Genomic DNA, 18912 nt, shown 5'->3' on the forward strand with positions numbered 1-18912 from the left:
CCCTCTGCCCCAGTAAGCATTTAATTTATATGATTATAGACTAAGCCATTTGAATTATGAATGAATGAATGAATGATGAATGGATGCAAGTGAGCAGCAAGCTTCTGTCATGCAAAATACACAGATCAGAAAATTCATCATGCAAAAGCTCTATTTATTTAATACTCAGAAAATATATGAGATCTTTAATAGATTTTCTCACTGTTGATTTTTGGGAAAGAAAGGAATACCATGCTCTTTGTCTTACATCTTTTTGCCCATATGCCAGTCTCATACATTTGTGACTTAACACATCGCCATCCTCTGTCAAAATCACTCCCTTTATTCCGTATTCAGTTCAGTTTAGTCACTCAGTTGTGTCCGACTCTTTGTGACCCCATGGACTGCAGCACGCCAGACTTCCCTGTCCATCACCAACTCCCGGAGCCTACTCAAACTCATGTCCATCATGTCGGTGATGCCATCCAACCATCTCATCCTCTGTCATCCCCTTCTCCTGCCTTCAATCTTTCCCAGCATCAGGGTCTTTTCAAATGAGTTGGTTCTTCACATCAGGTGGCCAAAGTATTGGAGTTTCAGCTTCAGCATCAGTCTTTCCAATGAATATTCAAGACTGATTTCCTTTAGGATTGACAGGATGGATCTTCTTGCAGTCCAAGGGACTCTCAAGAGTCTGTTCCAAAGTTCTTTGGCACTCAGCTTTCTTTATAGTCCAACTCTCATATCCACATATGACTACTGGGAAAACCATAGCTTTGACTAGACGGACCTTTGTTGACAAAGTAATGTTTCTGCTTTTTAATATGCTGTCTAGTTCAGTGACAGCTTTTCTTCCAAGAGCAAACGTCTTTTAATTTCATGGCTGCAGTCACTATCTGCAGTGATTCTGGAGCCCAAGAAAATAAAGTCTCTCACTGTTTCCATTGTCTCCCCATCTATTTGCCATGAAGTAATGGGACCAGATGCCATGATCTTAGTTTTCTGAATGTTGATTTTTAAGCCAACTTTTTCACTTGCCTCTTTCACCTTCATTAAGAGGCTCTTTCGTTCTTCTTCACTTTCTGCCATAAGGGTGGTGTCATCTGCGTATCTGAAGTTATTGATATTTCTCCTGGCAATCTTCGTTCCAGCTTATGATTCATCCAGCCCAGTATTTCTCATGATGTACTCTGCATATAAGTTAAATAAGCAGGGTGACAATATACAGCCTTGACGTACTCCTTTCTCGATTTGGAACCAGTCTGTTGTTCCATGTCCCATTCTAACTGTTGCTTCTGACTTGCATACAGATTTCTCAGGAGGGAGGTCAGATGGTCTGTTATTCCCATCTCTTTAAGAATTTTCCACAGTTTGTTGTGATATACAGTCAATTAGTCCATGCCAATCACATATTTCAAAATAAGGTTCAAAACTATCTTCCTCCAGTATTCCTGATGCTTTGCTTTATCGTCTCTTGTATTTATATTTTCTCTCCAATGCAAATGCAACAATTTTTTTAAGTGGTAAAAGGAACTGTTGTCTTTTTCTCCTTGATTTGCATCATTTATGCCATGAGGGGTACTCAATTTAAAAATTTCAATTTGATTCTTTCCTAAACAAATAAGCAAACTGAAGATTCGTTGTAGGGAGGATATTAGGAATTAGGAGTAAACAAAATCTTTAAAAATACTCCCTCCAGAATTCCTCATGAAGCTTTATTAAATCTGCATCACAATTTTTCTTTCTCCTTGGCCATTCCTGCTTCCTCCTATTTCCTTTCCCAGGTTGATCCCTGAAAACGTGTAGCTCAACTACCACTCAGTGTTTGCTTCTGGAGAAGCCAACCAAAGTTATGTTAGAGGTCTCTGAGAACACAAAGGACAAAGCTGTTATACACAGTCAGTGATGCTGTACTGAGACATATATGCTCCAAAACAGCATCATGCTATGCAGAATTTGTATAATAAAATGCACAGGCTTAGGGAAGAAATGGGGTCAGGACTTAATACTTGAAAACAGAATGTGTCACTGACATATTTAAAAAAAAAATCTGAACTTGAGAGAAATGATATTGCCATATACACATATATACTGCACTTGACCTGGAAAGACCTTGAGTTTGTAGCATTGGATGGGTTATAGCTTGTGAGTTAAAAGAAGGTTATCTGCAATTACATGGGTGGTTATAACGCCAGATGACTCAACTGAGGTAGCTGGTAGATATTTCAGGGATGTGTGTGTGTGTATGTGTGTTTGTGTGTATGTGATGTGTATTCCTACACAGCTTGGTTCAGCTGATTGCAGTTTTCTGCATTCATCTAAGAAATCAAAAGAAAACACAGCATGTGTGTTATGCTCAAACTGTCCCCTTATACACCTATCATGTTAGAACAAATTTGTATTTTCAAAATAAGTGGTTTTTCTTTTTTTTTTAATGACTACAGGAGAAGGCAATGGCAGTCCACTCCAGTACTCTTGCCTGGAAAATCCCATGGACAGAAGAGCCTGGTAGGCTGCAGTCCATGGGGTCACAAAGAGTCAGACACGACTGAGAAACTTCACTTTCACTTTTCACTTTCATGCATGGGAGAAGGAAATGGCAACCATTCCAGTGTTCTTGCCTGGAGAATCCCAGGGATGGGGGAGCCTGGTGGGCTGCCATCTCTGGGGTCACACAGAGTCAGACACGACTGAAGCGACTTAGCAGCAGCAGCAGCAGTACATGACAGTAAAAGCACTGTTCAGGCAGTACTTGATATATGGCAAATGAGTAGTATACGAGAAAAAGAATACAACCTTTCTGAGGAGGGAGAAATTATACTGTAGTACATGTCAAGGCCCCAATATCATGACATCTGGGAAATATGCTGGCTAACAATCTACTAGTAGGATACAGATCATTGTAGTTAGTGTTAAGTACTCTGAGTTACAAATATCAGTACAAGGCTTTCATAACATTTAATTTAATAATAATGATTATTAAATCATTAACAAAATTAAAATGTAGAAATCTAGTAAATAGATTATTATTCTTTTCTACTGTGAGAGGGAATTTTAGATACTATATACACAAGTAACAACATTGCTTCTTTCATTCAATATTGATTGCCTATCATGAGACAGAGACTGGTCTACAGGTTGGGAATAAAAAACATGAGAAAAATAAAATATATGCTAGTTCTCCTGTAGTTTATAATGTAGAGAGAAGAAATAGAGGGAACAACCACAAGTAAATATTTTGTAAGATAGTAAAAGTGTTATCGGAAAAATATAAAACAAGGCAAGGACACAGTGTGATAAGGTAAAAGAGAGTTTACAAAAAAGCTTCTTATGAATTTAAAGTATTACAACTCAGTAAAAGAAAGCATTTCTTTTCCAGCTACAAAGATAAATTATGAAAGGTCATCACTTTCAGTGGAGAAAAGAGCAAAGTGTCTATTTTTAGTGGACAATTGTAGTGGTGGAGGACTTACACCAAAATTGCTCCACTAAATAGCTAAAAAAATGACTAAAGATTTTTATGCATACTTTTAAAACCACCAGAGATCTGTGGTAGCAATGATTATTAGGTGAACATGAAAGAACATATCTATATCATTAAAACCCAATACAAGAAACAGAACATTCTAGCATCTCAGCAATCACCATAGTGTACCCATCCAGTCACCAACTCTGTCAAAAAAACCACTTCCTGTCCCTTTGAAAAGCACATAAGTAGTGACCTTTCATGGACCAGAAATATTAGAGGGAAATCCTGATTTTGAAACAATTTTCTGACTTCAATGGGAATGAAGATATTTAAATGTGTCAGAGATCAAGAAGATGTTTAACTGCTAGAGATAAAATGAGCATAATTACCATAACAAGCAGTGGGGCCAGCATCAAAAATGAGGTGGTCTGACATACAAGGACCTTAAACTATAGTGATTCATCAAGGGGTCTGTAAGACTAAATGTTAGTCACTCAGTCATGTCTGACTTTGCAACCTTGTGAACTGTAGCCCACCATGCTCCTCTGTCCATGGGAATTCCCAGACAAGAATACTGGAGTGGGTTGCCATTCCCTTCTCCAGGGGATATTCCTGACCCAGGGACAGAATCCAGGTCTCCTGCATTACAGATTCTTTACCATCTGAGGCACCAAGGACGCCTATAAGACTGAAAGGAATGGTTAAATTCTCATAAACCCACATCTGGGCAGCAAGAGCCACCACAATACACCTTTATCAAAGTCTTTGATCTGAGTCAGTAAATAGACTGAGGGCTTCTTAAATGATAGGTGAGTTGAGGAAGAATCTTGAGATATCAATGATACGGCTCAAAATGTGTACATATGCTGAGGTTTTGTTCTGTATTTCCCCAAAGAGATCTGCAACTATTTAACAAGGATTCTGTTGCACTTGAGAATGGGAAAGACAAAGATTAACCCACTGACTCCAGGTAAAACATATGGTGATCAGGTAAAAAATGGAAAGATGACTCGTTAATTTCTCCATTATTCCCCATTTTTTAAAGGTAATTTTTCCAGTTTGAGCTTCCCTTTAATTCCTAAGTACATAATTGGACCATACTTCTCGAGTAGGCAGTTTTGGCCATGTGAATGAATTCTGGCCAACAAAATATGAGTACTCTATTTCAAGTCCTGAGTCACAAAATGTTCTAGCACAATCCTCTACATTCTGCACCCCACCCCCCTCCAAGTTCCTGTTAAATTAAAAGAGAATATGGAGTAAAGTTGGAAAAAGCCAATGTCTTACGGTCTCTCAGAGGAAGTCATTCGACTACTGATAACCATACCAGACTGTAGCATGAGTGAGAATAAATACTTTTTGTGTAAAATTGTAAGATTCGGTGTTCACAACTTACCATGGCTAGTATTACCTCATTTGACTACTGCAGTAGGAATATCTAAGTGGAAGTCTTTGATCTTTCTCTTTCCCTATCAAAAATGAATCAAAAGCAGTAGCACAATCATGAAGCAAATGATTAGTATCATCATTCCACTGTGAGATTTAAGGACTATGATATTTTATCCTTCTTTAACTTTTCCCTTTGATCAGCATAAAAGGGAGGCATATCTTGAGACTGAGGGTAGGTGATCAGAAATTGAATCAGGAGTGACAGTTACTAGCTGTTACTGAAATCTATGTGTTCTGACTCCATAGCTCCTATGAACATCAACTCAATAGGTCAATATTATGACTGAATGTTTGAGACCCCTGCCCTCACATTCATAAATTGAAATCCTAAACCTCAATGTGATGATATGAGAGGGTAGGGCCTTTGGGAGGTAATTAGGTCCTAAGGGTAGAGCCCTCAAGAATGGGGGTAGTGCTCTTATAAAGGGATCCTGGAGAGCTCTCTCCTCTTTCTGCCATGTGAGGATACAGTGAAAACACATCCATATGCAACTGGAAGAGGGCTCTTACCAGAACCTGGACAATGCTGGCATTCTGCTTTTAAGCTTTTAGCCTTTAGGACTTTGAGAAACAAATTTTATTGTTTGTAAGCCACCTAGTCTGTGGTATTCTGTCACAGCAGCCCAAGATGACTAAGGTACCTTTATAACAAGGGATCCCTAAGTTCAGAAGGACAGATTTGGAACTGTAAGGACTGGCCTCATTGACACTTAAATATAAAGATAATTATCCTCAGTGACTTGACTTTTAAAGGGATGGAAGATATTTTCTGGGTTAAGGGTGGGAGAAATCATACTATCTCCCACTAAAAGCTTTCCATAAAAGAGTATAATAAGATGTTACAATGTATATGATAATATGTACCATTTAAAAAAATTTAGCAAATGCTTCTAGTTATATCATCTACTGGGAAGTAGACCTAAAATTAGGTTCTGAGGATAAAAATCGATACAGAGATTTTGCAGGAGTGAAGTGAGTGTGAAATGTAGACATACATGACTATTTTGACTTCTAAAAATGTGTTCCAAGTAAGTTGTTTCAAGCTCTTAAGCTCTATGTAACTATAAATATTATACTACATTTTTATATACTTTTAATTGATTAAGGATACTTGTATCTGAGGAGAGTTCTATGAATATGGAAAAATGGTCTAATTATTCATTATCTAAGTAATAATGTTTAATAGAAAATATATGGATTAGATCCTTTATGAGTATTTCCTACGGTCTTTCTAAAACCTGATACTGATGGAGGATTAGAATGTATCTCAAATATAGGGCCTGCTTATGCAATATAGTCAATATCAAACACACTATCCGAGACATAGCTTATCTTATAAATCTAGCCTAAAGAAGTAAATGGTAAGCTTGATGTAAAGAGACTATCAGGACAATTTAATGGCTAAATTATTGTTGTTGTTTAGTTGCTGTCATGTCTGACTCTTCTGCGATCCCATGGACTTTAGTACGCCAGGCTCCTCTGTCCACAATATTCTCCGGGCAGGAATACTGGAATGGGTTGTCATTTCCTTCTCTAAGGGATCTTCCTAACCCAGGGATCAAACCCACATCTCTGCACTGGCAGTCAGATTCTTCACCACTGTGCCACTGTGGAAGCCCAGTGGCTAAATAAGCACTTCCTATTTGCACATGCAAATTTGCTCCTGAAATTTCACCAAGTTATTTCATATTGTGTCTTAATTTTTTTAAATGTTGCTGTATAATCTGGTTATATCTTATCACATTTTCTAAATGCTAAATTGGTTCAGATTAACACTGTAACCCTAAAATGTCAACTATCTTCCTCCACCTTGTGCATATTTAGCAAATATTTGTAGCTACTCAGGAAATAATTTTGGTATTAAACAATTAGCTAACATAGCATGTCTACCTTCTCTTTGAGCTTTGTCTACTCAGTCTAACCCATAGTGTACACCATCCTTTATTTTCTTACATGATCACCACAGCCCTGTGGATTTTTAAGTATAAACTGATTCAACTTTTCTAAAGAACTCTCACTTCAGTTCAGTCCGGTCATTCAGTTGTGTCTGACTCTTTGCGACCCCATGAATCACAAACTCAAGGCCTCCTTGTCCATTACCAACTCCTGGAGTTCACTCAAACTCATGTCCATCGAGTCGGTGATGCTGTCGAGCCATCTCATCCTCTATCATCCCCTTCTCCTCCTGCCCCCAATACCTTCCAACATCAGGGTCTTTTCCAATGAGTCAACTCTTCGCATGAGGTGGCCACAGTACTGGAGTTTCAGCTTCAGCATCATTCCTTCCAAAGAAATCCCAGGGCTGATGTCCTTCAGAATGGACTGGTTGGATCTCCTTGCAGTCCAAGGGACTCTCAAGAGTCTTTGCCAACACCACAGTTCAAAAGCATCAATTCTTCAGTGCTCAGCTTTCTTCACAGTTCAACTCTCACATCCATACATGACCCCTGGAAAAACCATAGCCTTGACTAGACGGACCTTTGTTGGCAAAGTAATACCTCTGCTTTTCAATATGCTATCTAGGTTGGTCATAACTTTCCTTCCAAGGAGTAAGTATCTTTTAATTTCATGGCTGCAGTCACCATCTGCAGTGATTTTGGAGCCCAAAAAAATAAAGTCTGACACTGTTTCCACTGTTTCCACATCTATTTGCGTGAAGTGATGGGACCAGATGCCATGATCTTCGTTTTCTGAGTGTTGAGCTTTAAGCCAACTTTTTCACTCTCTTCTTTCACTTTCATCAAAAGGCTTTTTAGTTCCTCTTCACTTTCTGCCATAAGGGTGGTGCCATCTGCATATCTGAGGTTATTGATATTTCTCCTGGTAGTCTTTATTCCAGCTTGTGCTTCTTCCAGCCCAGTGTTTCTCATGATGTACTCTGCATATAAGTTAAATAAGCAAGGTGACAATATACAGCCTTGACATACTCCTTTCCCTATTTGGAACCAGTCTGTTGCTCCTTGTCCAGTTCTAACTGTTGCTTTCTGACCTGCATATAGGTTTCTCAAGAGGCAAGTCAGGTGGTCTGGTATTCCCATCTCTTTCAGAATTTTTCACAGTTTACTGTGATCCACACAGTCAAAGGTTTGGTATAGTCAATAAAGCAGAAATAGATGTTTTTCTGGAACACTCTTGCTTTTTCCATAATCCAGCAGTTGTTGGCAATTTGATCTCTGGTTCCTCTGCCTTTTCTAAATCCAGCTTGAACATCTGGACATTCATGGTTCATGTACTGTTGAAGCCTGGCTTGGGGAATTTGAACATTACTTTGCTAGCATGTGAAATGAGTGCAATTGTGCAGTAGTTTGAACATTCTTTGGTATTTGCCTTTCTTTGGGATTGGAATGAAAACTGACCTTTTCCAGGCCTGTGGGCGCTGATGAGTTTTCCAAATTTGCTGGCATATTGTGTGCAGCACTTTCACAGCATCATCTTTCAGGATTTGAAATAGTGCCAGTGGAATTCCATCACCTCCACTAGCTTTGTTGGTAGTGATGCTTTCTAAGGCCCGCTTGACTTCACATTCCAGGATGTCTGGCTCTAGGTGAGTGATCACACCATCATGATTATCTTGGTCATGAAGCTCTTTTTTGTACTGCTGTGTATTCTTGCCACCTCTTCTTAATATCTTCTGCTTTTGTTAGGTCCATACCATTTCTGTTCTTTATCAAGCCCATCTTTGCATGAAATGTTCCTTTGATATCTCTGATTTTCTTGAAGAGATCTCTAGTCTTTTCCATTCTGTTGTTTCCCTCTATTTCATTGCATTGATCTCTGAGGAAATCTTTCTTATCTCTCCTTGCTATTCTTTGGAACTCTGCATTCAGATGCTTATATCTTTCCTTTTCTCCTTTGCTTTTCACTTAGTTTCTTTTCACAGCTATTTGTAAGCCCTCCCCAGACAGCCATTTTGCTTTTTTGCCTTTCTTTTTCACAGGGATGGTCTTGATCCCTGTCTCCTGTACAACGTCATGAACCTCCGTCTGTAGTTCATCAGGCACTGTGTCTATCAGATCTAGTCTCTTAGATCTATTTTACATTTCCACTGTATAATTATAAGCTTCTATAATGACAAATGTAAAACCTTAAAGATGAAACAATTTTGGAAACAAAGTTGTGTAAGGTTTTGACTGCTGCACTATCTCATGTATTTGAAAATACTGATGTAAATGATAAACCTCTAAGATGGGGATAAAGTGTGTACGGTTGACCCTTGAGCAATATAGGGGTTAGGGAAACCCCACCTCTCATAGCAGAAAATCTGCATAAAACTTAAAGTCAGTCCATAGTATCAGGGGCTCCTCCAGGTCTGAGATTCTGCATTCATGGCTTTAAATAACTGAGTATCACATAGTGCTATAGGAAGTATTTAGTGTAAAGAAAAATCCATGTAAGAGACTTGAGCAGTTCAAATCAGTGTTGTTCAAGGGTCAACTCTCTCATTTCCCTAAACTATTTGAGCTTCAACTAGTATTTCAGAGAACACATTTAAGTTGAATGCATTATAGCTTACAAGGTGTCTATAGACATGTATCTTGCTTCATTATTTACATATATGTACATATATGTATCACTTCATTATTTATATATGTCATGTATATGCATCAGGGAGGAGTGCTGCCATGTTCCTCACATCTTGGTAAGAGATCTTGGCCAAGATTACAGTACTAACCAACAATGACTCCAAGACTAACACCTTCATAGTTCTCTTGATTTCTAAGAGTCTATGTTCTTGATCGTTTTTTCAGTGTGAGAAGTGTGTTGCTCCAACTCTTCTGTAAATCCTTGAAAATACTGGCCACATATTACTCTGCTTTGCATCTTGCATAGTTTCTAATTCATAGCTGACTTTCAGAAATGCTTATAATTTTAGGCATCAAATTTGCAAGGTACCAATTCTAGAAGGAATTACTGTTTTTGAAGAAATTAGGACTGTGTGAAAAACCTTACTCCTTTCCAACTAAAACTAAAAAAAGCAACAAGAAAGAGTCTCTGCAGTGTGCTTTAATATTCAGAATTGAACAAACAGGATGGCTTGTGATTTGAAATTAAAGTTCTTTTGTTGTTGTTAATGCCATTGCTATTGTTTTTAGTTGTGAAAAATTATCTTACTTCCCAGAAGCTACACAGCTACACTTCTCTATGGCTCTTAAATTAAAACATAAGTGCCTAGTTAATAACTCTTATGAAAGCAATCACATGGATATACCTATTTCTTATTTAGAAATTGTTTCTTTTTATTTATCCTTAGTTGTTTAATCTCTCTACTTTTTTATCTCTCTTAAAATTGGTCTCTGTAATTATGTTACCTTAAAAAAAGTCTCTTAAGTAGTGGATTATGTTTGTCTTCAAGCACACAATTGTCAGCATATTGTCACCTCAGAGTGCTATATTATCTTTGCAAAATACCTTATAATTTGTTTATGCCTAGGAAGCAGAAAGGCAATTAGAATTCCTTTCATTTACCTCTTGCCTTAATCTGGCGGCAAAGCTACTACATGTAGTTCCAACAATTGATCTATCTTCTAAAGCCTTTGCTTCACAGTTGAATCACCTAAAAAGCTTCACCAAAATAGTGTTAAGTAGGTCTCATCCCAGACAAATTAAATCAGACTCTCTTAGCATGTGGCCTCAACATCAGTTTTGTTTTTTTTTTAATTCCCCAAGTGGTTATAATGTGCAATCAAAGCTGAGAACTACCACTCTAGAGATAAATAATCAAAGTCTGATGCTGAAAGGCAAGGTTGGGCGATGTTCACCAAAGCCTAACTATGCACAAGAGAATTGCCTCTGGAGCTTTTTAAAGGTACAGATTCCTAAGGCCCCACTGAGTCAGAATTTGCAGTGGTAGGGGACCAGATGAGTCCTACCCATGTTGGAGTTTGAGGACTACTACTTTTGAGGTTTCCTAAATGAAAATTCTAAGACATGAGAGGCCCTGACTGAGCATTTTAACTCAAGTAACCTCCTTTTCCATTACCGCCTTTAAACTTCTCCATGGCCTTTCTATACAAGATACAGTATTTCTTTTAAAAACTAGAGAATGTTATATGGAAACATGTCAGCTGCTAGGAGTCAGAACACCTAAATTGAGGTCCTTGCTGCATTATTTAGGCTTTCCAAGTGGCTTGAGTGGTAAAGAAGCTGTTTGCCAGTGCAGGAGACATAAGAGATGTGAGTTCTATCCCTGGATCAGGAAGATCCGGGGGAGGGCATGGCAACCCACTCCAGTATTTTTGCCTGGAGAATCCCAAGGACAGAGGAGCCTGGCAGGCTCCATGGGGTCACAAAGAGTCAGACATGAGTGAAGCGATTTAGCATGCACGTATGCATGAACGCACACTGCACTACCTACTAGTTGTATTAACTTGACAAAGCTTTCCTCTTTTCTCATTTAGTATCTAAACTGGCTTCATGATTTTAATGATCAAAAGAGTAAATGAAATAATTCCCTCACCCTAACTGATCATCAAAATCTTCTGGAGAAGGTGAAGAAAATATATAGATTAATCAGTCCAGTTCTGGATATTTTGTCCCTCTCTATCTGGAATGGTTGGACATGAGTCATTTCTCTTTGAGAGCTTTCCAAGTAAGGTTGATAATTGGCCAGTTGTGCTGAGTTCACTGTACAGACTGTAGAGAAGGAGGCCTCCTGTCAGCATCAAGGATACTGAGATTCCATTCTCAGGCACACGCACATGACCTCTCCTGAAGCTTTCCAGGAACACGGGTCACTCACAACTCAACAAGTGCTGTTTCTACAGCAGCAGTCCTTGGACAGTTCAGGAAGCAAGAGCATTTATAGCATAGTCACTCCCTCAAGCGTATTTAGAACTAAAGATTTGCCCAGGGTCTTTGTTCATCTGTTAGCGTGTAGTTTGTCTTTTTTTCTCGTGCCTAAAAATAACAATATAGAGCAAAGGAAAAAGAGAGAGATTTGAAGTCAGAGGATCGTAATTCTGGGACTTCCCTGGTGGTCCAGCAGTTAAAACTCCATGCCCCCAGGCAGAGGGCCCAGGCTTGATCCCTGGTCAGGGAACTAGAGCCTGCATGCTGCCACTAAGAGAGCACATGCCAAAACTGAAAAAGCCTACGCAGCCCAGCGAAGAGCCTGCATGTCACAACTGCAACCCAAACAAATAAATATTAAAAAAGAAAAAAGATCGAGACTATATCAGCAGCTCTGCTCTTGTTTTCATGTGACCTGACTTTACCATTGTAACTTCTATAGGTCTCAGTTTCCTTCTCTGTCAAATGCAGAGAATAATCACTGCCTTATCCACTCCCCTGGGGCTTGGTGGGAAACAAAAACTATTAGCATTTCTGCATATAAAACTTAACATGAGACTTCCCTAATGAAGTGTGAGCTCCTGGAAGTTATCCTTGACTTTCACTCATTCATTATTCATCCAGTCATGTGTTCATTTAACAAATATTTACAGTGTATTAAGTATATGACAGAAATCATGCTAGAAGATAAGGATATGGTAACTTGCAACAACAACAAAAATAGATATGATCGACATTCTTATGATGCATACAGTTGTGTTATGGGCTTTAACTGAATGCTTAACACAACGAACTATTAATATCCCCCATTCCCAATAAGCAGCAAGAAAGCAACAGAACTTCCAGACCTCAAGCAACCATGTCGATCTAGAAAAGGGGCATCTCAGAGTGATTTGTGTAGATCAAAGAAAGAATCACTGGACCAATGTTCTGATTAAAAAACCTGAACCAATAAAAATGTGAACCAGTGTTCTGATAAAAAATTTAGGCAAAAAACATGTATCATATAGTCAGAGCAAAATGGGGTTACAGATGATCTTTAGAGGAATCTGCAGAGTCACTGAGTCGTGATGCGAAAACCAGTAAGCCTTGTTGTGTCAATGATAACAGTATAAACAGGAAACAAGAAGGGTTTGCTTCATGACAATGACCCATCTCCTCTACTGGGGGTACCACATCCACGAACCACATCCCTGTGCCCAATTCATAAGATGAGCTGTGAAGGATGGAGAAATCTGGAAGACTAAGTGGTCACACCTTAGAGACTATTAACACTTCTCAGTCACACCAAATTTCAAAGCAAGTATAACCAACGTATAATTTCCTTCTAACCAGATGGGAGTCTGGGGAACTACAATTTCTCTGACATGTGAGGTGGAGCATGAGTGAATTTTATGACCCTGCAGCATAAGTGTAGAGGAAAACTGTGAACCAAATAAACAAAGACATGTGTTTAAGACATAGATGGAGGAAAAAGAAAATAATGAAGAGACAGCTTAGAGTGAATAAATATTTTACCCTCCAAAAGATAAAAATTAACTTTAGAAAAAAAAAGTTACCTATTTACCCTATATAATACAGAGACTAAAACTTCACAAAGGAAAATTTCAATCGTCTCCATAGGGGATTGACCTCATTGGTCTGTGCTTCCTTCCATGAAAATTGTCATTTAGAGTAGAGTATCAAATTGAGTGGAAAACAAATTAAGCCTAAGGGGGGAAAAAAAAATAACAGCCTCAACAAAGATCTCAGTGAATAACTGCACAATCTCATAATTGTACAAGAGCCAGCTGATGTATCAAATTTTAGTCCCCACTTCACCCTAATTCTCATTCATTCTCATTTTTTAGCCACTTTTTCAATGTGTGTGTGTGTGTGTGTGTGTGTGTGTGTGATCAAATTTGAGTAATCCATCCTTGGAGCTTACTTTACTTATACAGATTTAGTACACAGAGGGGTTGCATTATAATATAACAACAATTGAATTTGATAAAACATTAATTAGGTCTAATTGTGTTTTAAAAAACTCCCTAAACAACTATTTCTGTAAATGAGAATATAAAGTTATTGAAAGCTTAGAAAGTCTTTTTCTCATAAATCATGTAGTTTGTGTTCATAAATATTGACCTTGTTAGTTCTATGCAATATAGACATAACTACATTTTACTATAGATTCATAGGAAAATAAATTCAACCACTTTGTTATAATTCCCCAAGACCTAGACTTGATATAGAAACATGAAAATAATAACATTCCTTTAAAAAAATCTCTTATTTAAAAAAACTCAGTTTGGTTTCTGCTAGTATATAGTCAGGCAGAGAAAGCCTGACTCAGAAAAGAACTATGGCCCCTTTGGCATTCAGATAAAAATGTGATGTGTATTCTCCCTGGCAGAATTCGTTCCAGAGTAGCTATTGATAAGTCAGAGTAGCTCTTCAACCAAGAAAGCATTTGCTCAGTGTCCTCTCCTGTGACATCCAAGGCTCTTATCAGAAGAAAGCCACTGTGATCAGAAGCTTGGCTGGCCTTTTTTTTCTCCCTTCTATTCATCTGCCATTGTTAGTTTTGCAAATATATGCCCCGATTTTCCCTCCCACCTTTACTCTACACTCTTTCTGATCAAAATCATGATCTTTTCTTTTAGGATTTTAGTTAATATTTTAGTTAATAATTTTGTAAAATTAAAAAAAAGAGCTCAGGGAAAACTAATAGACAAGACATTCACAGACAAAGAAATGAATGTGGCTTTATCACTTCAAAATAATATTTCTTCTCATGTATACTGAGATAAACACACATGGCAAATATCAAAAAGGTGACTAACACATGAAGTTTAAGAGGGAACTGCTTTTGCTAACAAGAAGTGTAAATTGGCACAAACTTAGTGGAAGATAATTTGGCAATTCCTACCAAACACAAAACAGACATGTCAGGGAGACAGTCTGAGATGGTGGGTAGGAAGACCTGAACCCCACCTCTTCCCAGAAACACACTGAATCTACAGCTAGGTATGGGGTATTCCCTTTGAAAAAGACAGTGAAACTAAGATAAACAGCTCCTTCACAACAAATAATAAAAGGGCCACATACAGACAAGAGGAGAGGCAGACAATCATGCCAAAACCCTGCCCTCAGTGTGGCAACACACAGTTACAAGGAAATCTCAGAAATCCAGAGCTTCTCCCTGAGGAGTGAGAGATTTTTGCCCCACATTGGGAAACCCAAACCTTGGAATGCGCATCATAGGGAAGGGCCCCAAAATGTCTGTCTTTGAAAAATGACAGAAAGATCCAGAAGGCCATAGGCAACTAAGATACAGCTCTTAAAGAATGCTGCATGCAGACCTACTCACCCTGGGACCTACAGTAAAAGCAGCAGTTTGTAAAACACCTAAACTATACATGAAGGAGATTCGTTTGCTAACCTTAAAGTGCCCATGGCAGGAGAGAGGGCTGGTTGGGACCCTCTCCTGTGGTAGAAGCATAGGCAGGCACCATTTTGTGCTCTTGCTCCACCTGGCTAACTCTGACACGCATGCTACAGAGCTGTGCTCTCCAGCGTCTTGCTAAAGTGGCAGGCATGTGCAGTCCACACAGAGGACTCTGCTTGCTCCTTTGGCTCCAGTGGCCAGGAAGGTTTGCAATCCTGGGTCCCAAGGGACTGTAACAACTTGGATCAATAGTTCATGTCAGGTTACCAACCAAGCGCAGTGGACTGACAGCAGACTGAGACACACACCCAGGCTTTCTGTGAAAAATGTCTATTTATTTGCCCCATACCTTCAGCCTGAGGGGAAATCCTCAGGTTTGCAATACGTCTAGAGGCCACAGGACAATGACCCACAGATGGTATCTTTGCTTTCTCCCTTGGCCTCTACAGCTCGCCAGGATATCCCTGAAAGGAGCTTACTTCCTCATATGGAGGCCTGATTTTTCCAAGTGGAGACACCTCCAGATTTTCTAGTGTAGAAGCCAGCAGAGTTTGCAGTTGTAGTCCCGCAGGACTATATAGATCTATCTCCTTTGAATACTGCTGCCTGAGGGTCTGGTTTCCAATCAGCCTGAAACTAGGTCCTGACTGACATCCCTCACTTTGGAACACTGACATGTCTTGGAACATCCTCAACAACTGGGACCTATCAAGAATAAATTTAGTTGCTTAGACAATCACAAAGGATTGAGAGAGAAATAAGATCTGGGACAAGGTTGAAAAATAAAGTTAATTTCCTTCAAAACTGGAAGAGGGGGCTGTTTCACCTAATGCAAAGAACAAAAAGTCAAGCAAAATAAAGCAACAGAAGCATATATCCCAATGAAAGGACTAGATAAAACTTCAGGAAAAAACCTTATGGAAATGGAGATAAGCAGTTAACCTGATAAAGAGTTCAAACTAATGGTCATAAAGATGCTCACCAAATTTGGGAGACTGAATGAATATGGTGAGAACTTCAACAAAGAATAGAAAATATAAGAAAGTACCAAACAGCAGTCATAGAACTGAAGCTATAATAAATGCACTGAAATATGCAAGAGGGCTTCAATATCAGGCTAGGTGAAACATGAGAACAAACTGAGAACTCAAAGACAACACAGAGGACAAATCAGTGAACTCAAAGGCAAAGGAGAGGAGCACCAAGTAAGAGAGGCAGAAAGAAAAAAGGATTAAAAAGAATGAAGATAGCTAACACATTCTTGATCATAGACACATTAATATATCTTTTGTTACCCTAACATTATTGACCAGAGAATGATACAATTAACATTATCAAAGTTGTTAGAGCTTAAAATTGATCTAAGTTTCATTATACAACTTATGATTGTCATTATCATTCACCTTTTGCTCTGTTAGGTTTTTATCCAACCTTATGCATATAATAAAACTAAAAATTTCAGAAGTGACACACTGTAAAATTTTGAATGAAAAGAATTTTTCACTAAATTTTACAAAAATACTTTCTCTGTCTGAGTGACAAATATACTAGGGTCTCAGAAGATGATAGTACTTTAGGATATAGTATTGATCTAGATGATATACATATTAGACCGACAAAAGACAAAAAACCCCTTAGTAATTGATTCTGATACGGAAAGTGAAAATGAAACTCACGGTGCTGAAAAATGCTCCTTTGCTTCTACATGAGTGGACTGAAGAAACATTTCATGAAAATTAGGAGACTCCACAGGTGTGTCAGGTGTAACTATTGAACATAATAGCCTGCAAAAAAGTTAGGGAAATAACAGAATTAATTTTTGACTGGCCAAAATAAAACTACCAGCCACAGACATTGGTTTCTGTGAAAATTCTCTGGGTGATAATGAGTTAAGGGACATATGGGAAACATCCATAGGGCTGACATTCATGTAATATGGGTCCTAGAAGAAAAGAGAGAGAGAGAGAGGAAGAACTTATTTAAAAAAATAATGGCTGAAAAATCTTACCATGGAGAAGAAAACAGAAATCTAGATACAGGAAGTCCAGAGAATTCCAGTTCTTATGGACCTGAAGAGATCCATGCCAAGACACATTTTAATTACAATATCAAAAGTTAAAAAGAGAAATTTAAAAGCAGCAAGAGAAAAACAACATGTTATATACAAGGGAAGCCCCACAAGGCTATGGGCAGATTTTTCAGTAAAACGTTACAAGCCAGAATGGAGAGGCACAATACATTTAAAGGGATAAAAGGTAGAAAAATGTCCAACCAAGAATACTCTGCCCAGCAAGGTTATCATTCATATTTGAAGGAGAGATAAATAGTTTTGCAGACAAAGCAAAGGCTAAAGGAGTTAATTACCACTAAACCTGGCTTACAAGAAACGTTAAAGGAAAATCCTTAATCTAGAAAGAAAGGGCACAAATTAGTAACAAGAAAATATATGAAAGTACAAAACTCACAGGTGAGCATACTCTAATACCAAAATCAAACAAGGACATCACACACACACACACACACACACACACACACAGAGAGAGAGAGAGAGAGAGAGAGAGAGAGAGAGAGATACAAGCCAATATCCTTAATGAACATAGATGCAAAAATCCTCAAAATATATTAGCAAACCAAATTCAGTGATACTTCTAAAGGATCATGCACCATAATATAGTGAAATTTATTGCAGGGATACAAGGAGAGTTCAACATCTACAAATCAATTAAAGTGATACACTGCATTTAAAAAATGGACAAAAATCATATGATCATTACAATAGATGCTAAAAAGCATTTGAGAAAATTCAATGTCCATGCATGATAGGAAAAAAAAAAAAAAACAACTCAGTAAGTAGGTATGGGGAATGTACCTTAATATAAGAAAGCCCACAACTAACATTATAATAGATAGTAAAATGCTCAAAGCCTTTTCTCTAAGACTAAGAATAAGACAAGGATGTCTACTCCTACCATTTCTATTCAACATAGTACTAGAGGTCCTAGCAACAGCAATTGGGTAAGAAAAAGATATAAAATCCATCTGAATCAGAAGAGAAAAAGAAAAGCCAGCAATATTTTCAGATAACTCTATATAACACACAAAAACCCTAAAGAATATACCAAAAAGCTGTTAGAACAAATAGATAAATTCACTAAAGTTTTAGGATACAGATTCCATATACAGAAATCTGTTGTGTTTCAATATAGTAATAATGAAGTATCCGGAACAAATGGCCAAAAGTTAGTTAGAGAAATATGCACAAAGCTAAAGGCATCATGTTTCCTATCTTCAAACTACGTTACAAAACCATAGTGTGTATGCGTGCACGGGCTCAGTCGCTTCAGTTGTGTCTGACTCTTTGCAACTCTATGGGTTGCAGCCCATCAAGTTCCTCTGTCCATGGATTCTCCAGGCAGGAATACTGGAGTGTGTAGCCATGCCCTCTTCCAGGGGATCTTCCTGACCCAAGGGTCAAACCTGTCTATCCTGTGTCTCCTTCATGGCAGGCAATTCTTTACCACTGAGTCACTGGGGAAGCTCACAGTCAACCATATTGCAGTGTATATTTGAAAGTGGCCGAGAGTAATTCTTAAATAAAGTTATCACACACACAGAAAATTTTAACTTTGTAGAGTTATTAATGGTAACTACACTTAGTATGGTGATCATTTCACAGTGCATACAAATAGTGAATTATGTTGTATACCTGAAACGAATATGATCTTATGTGTCAACTGCATCTCAGTAAAAAAGAACCTTTCCCCAATTTTAATGCACACATATTTTGGCAAGTGTA

The sequence above is a fragment of the Ovis aries genome, chromosome 25, assembly GCF_016772045.2.
Source record: "Ovis aries strain OAR_USU_Benz2616 breed Rambouillet chromosome 25, ARS-UI_Ramb_v3.0, whole genome shotgun sequence".
Lineage (NCBI taxonomy): Eukaryota > Metazoa > Chordata > Mammalia > Artiodactyla > Bovidae > Ovis > Ovis aries.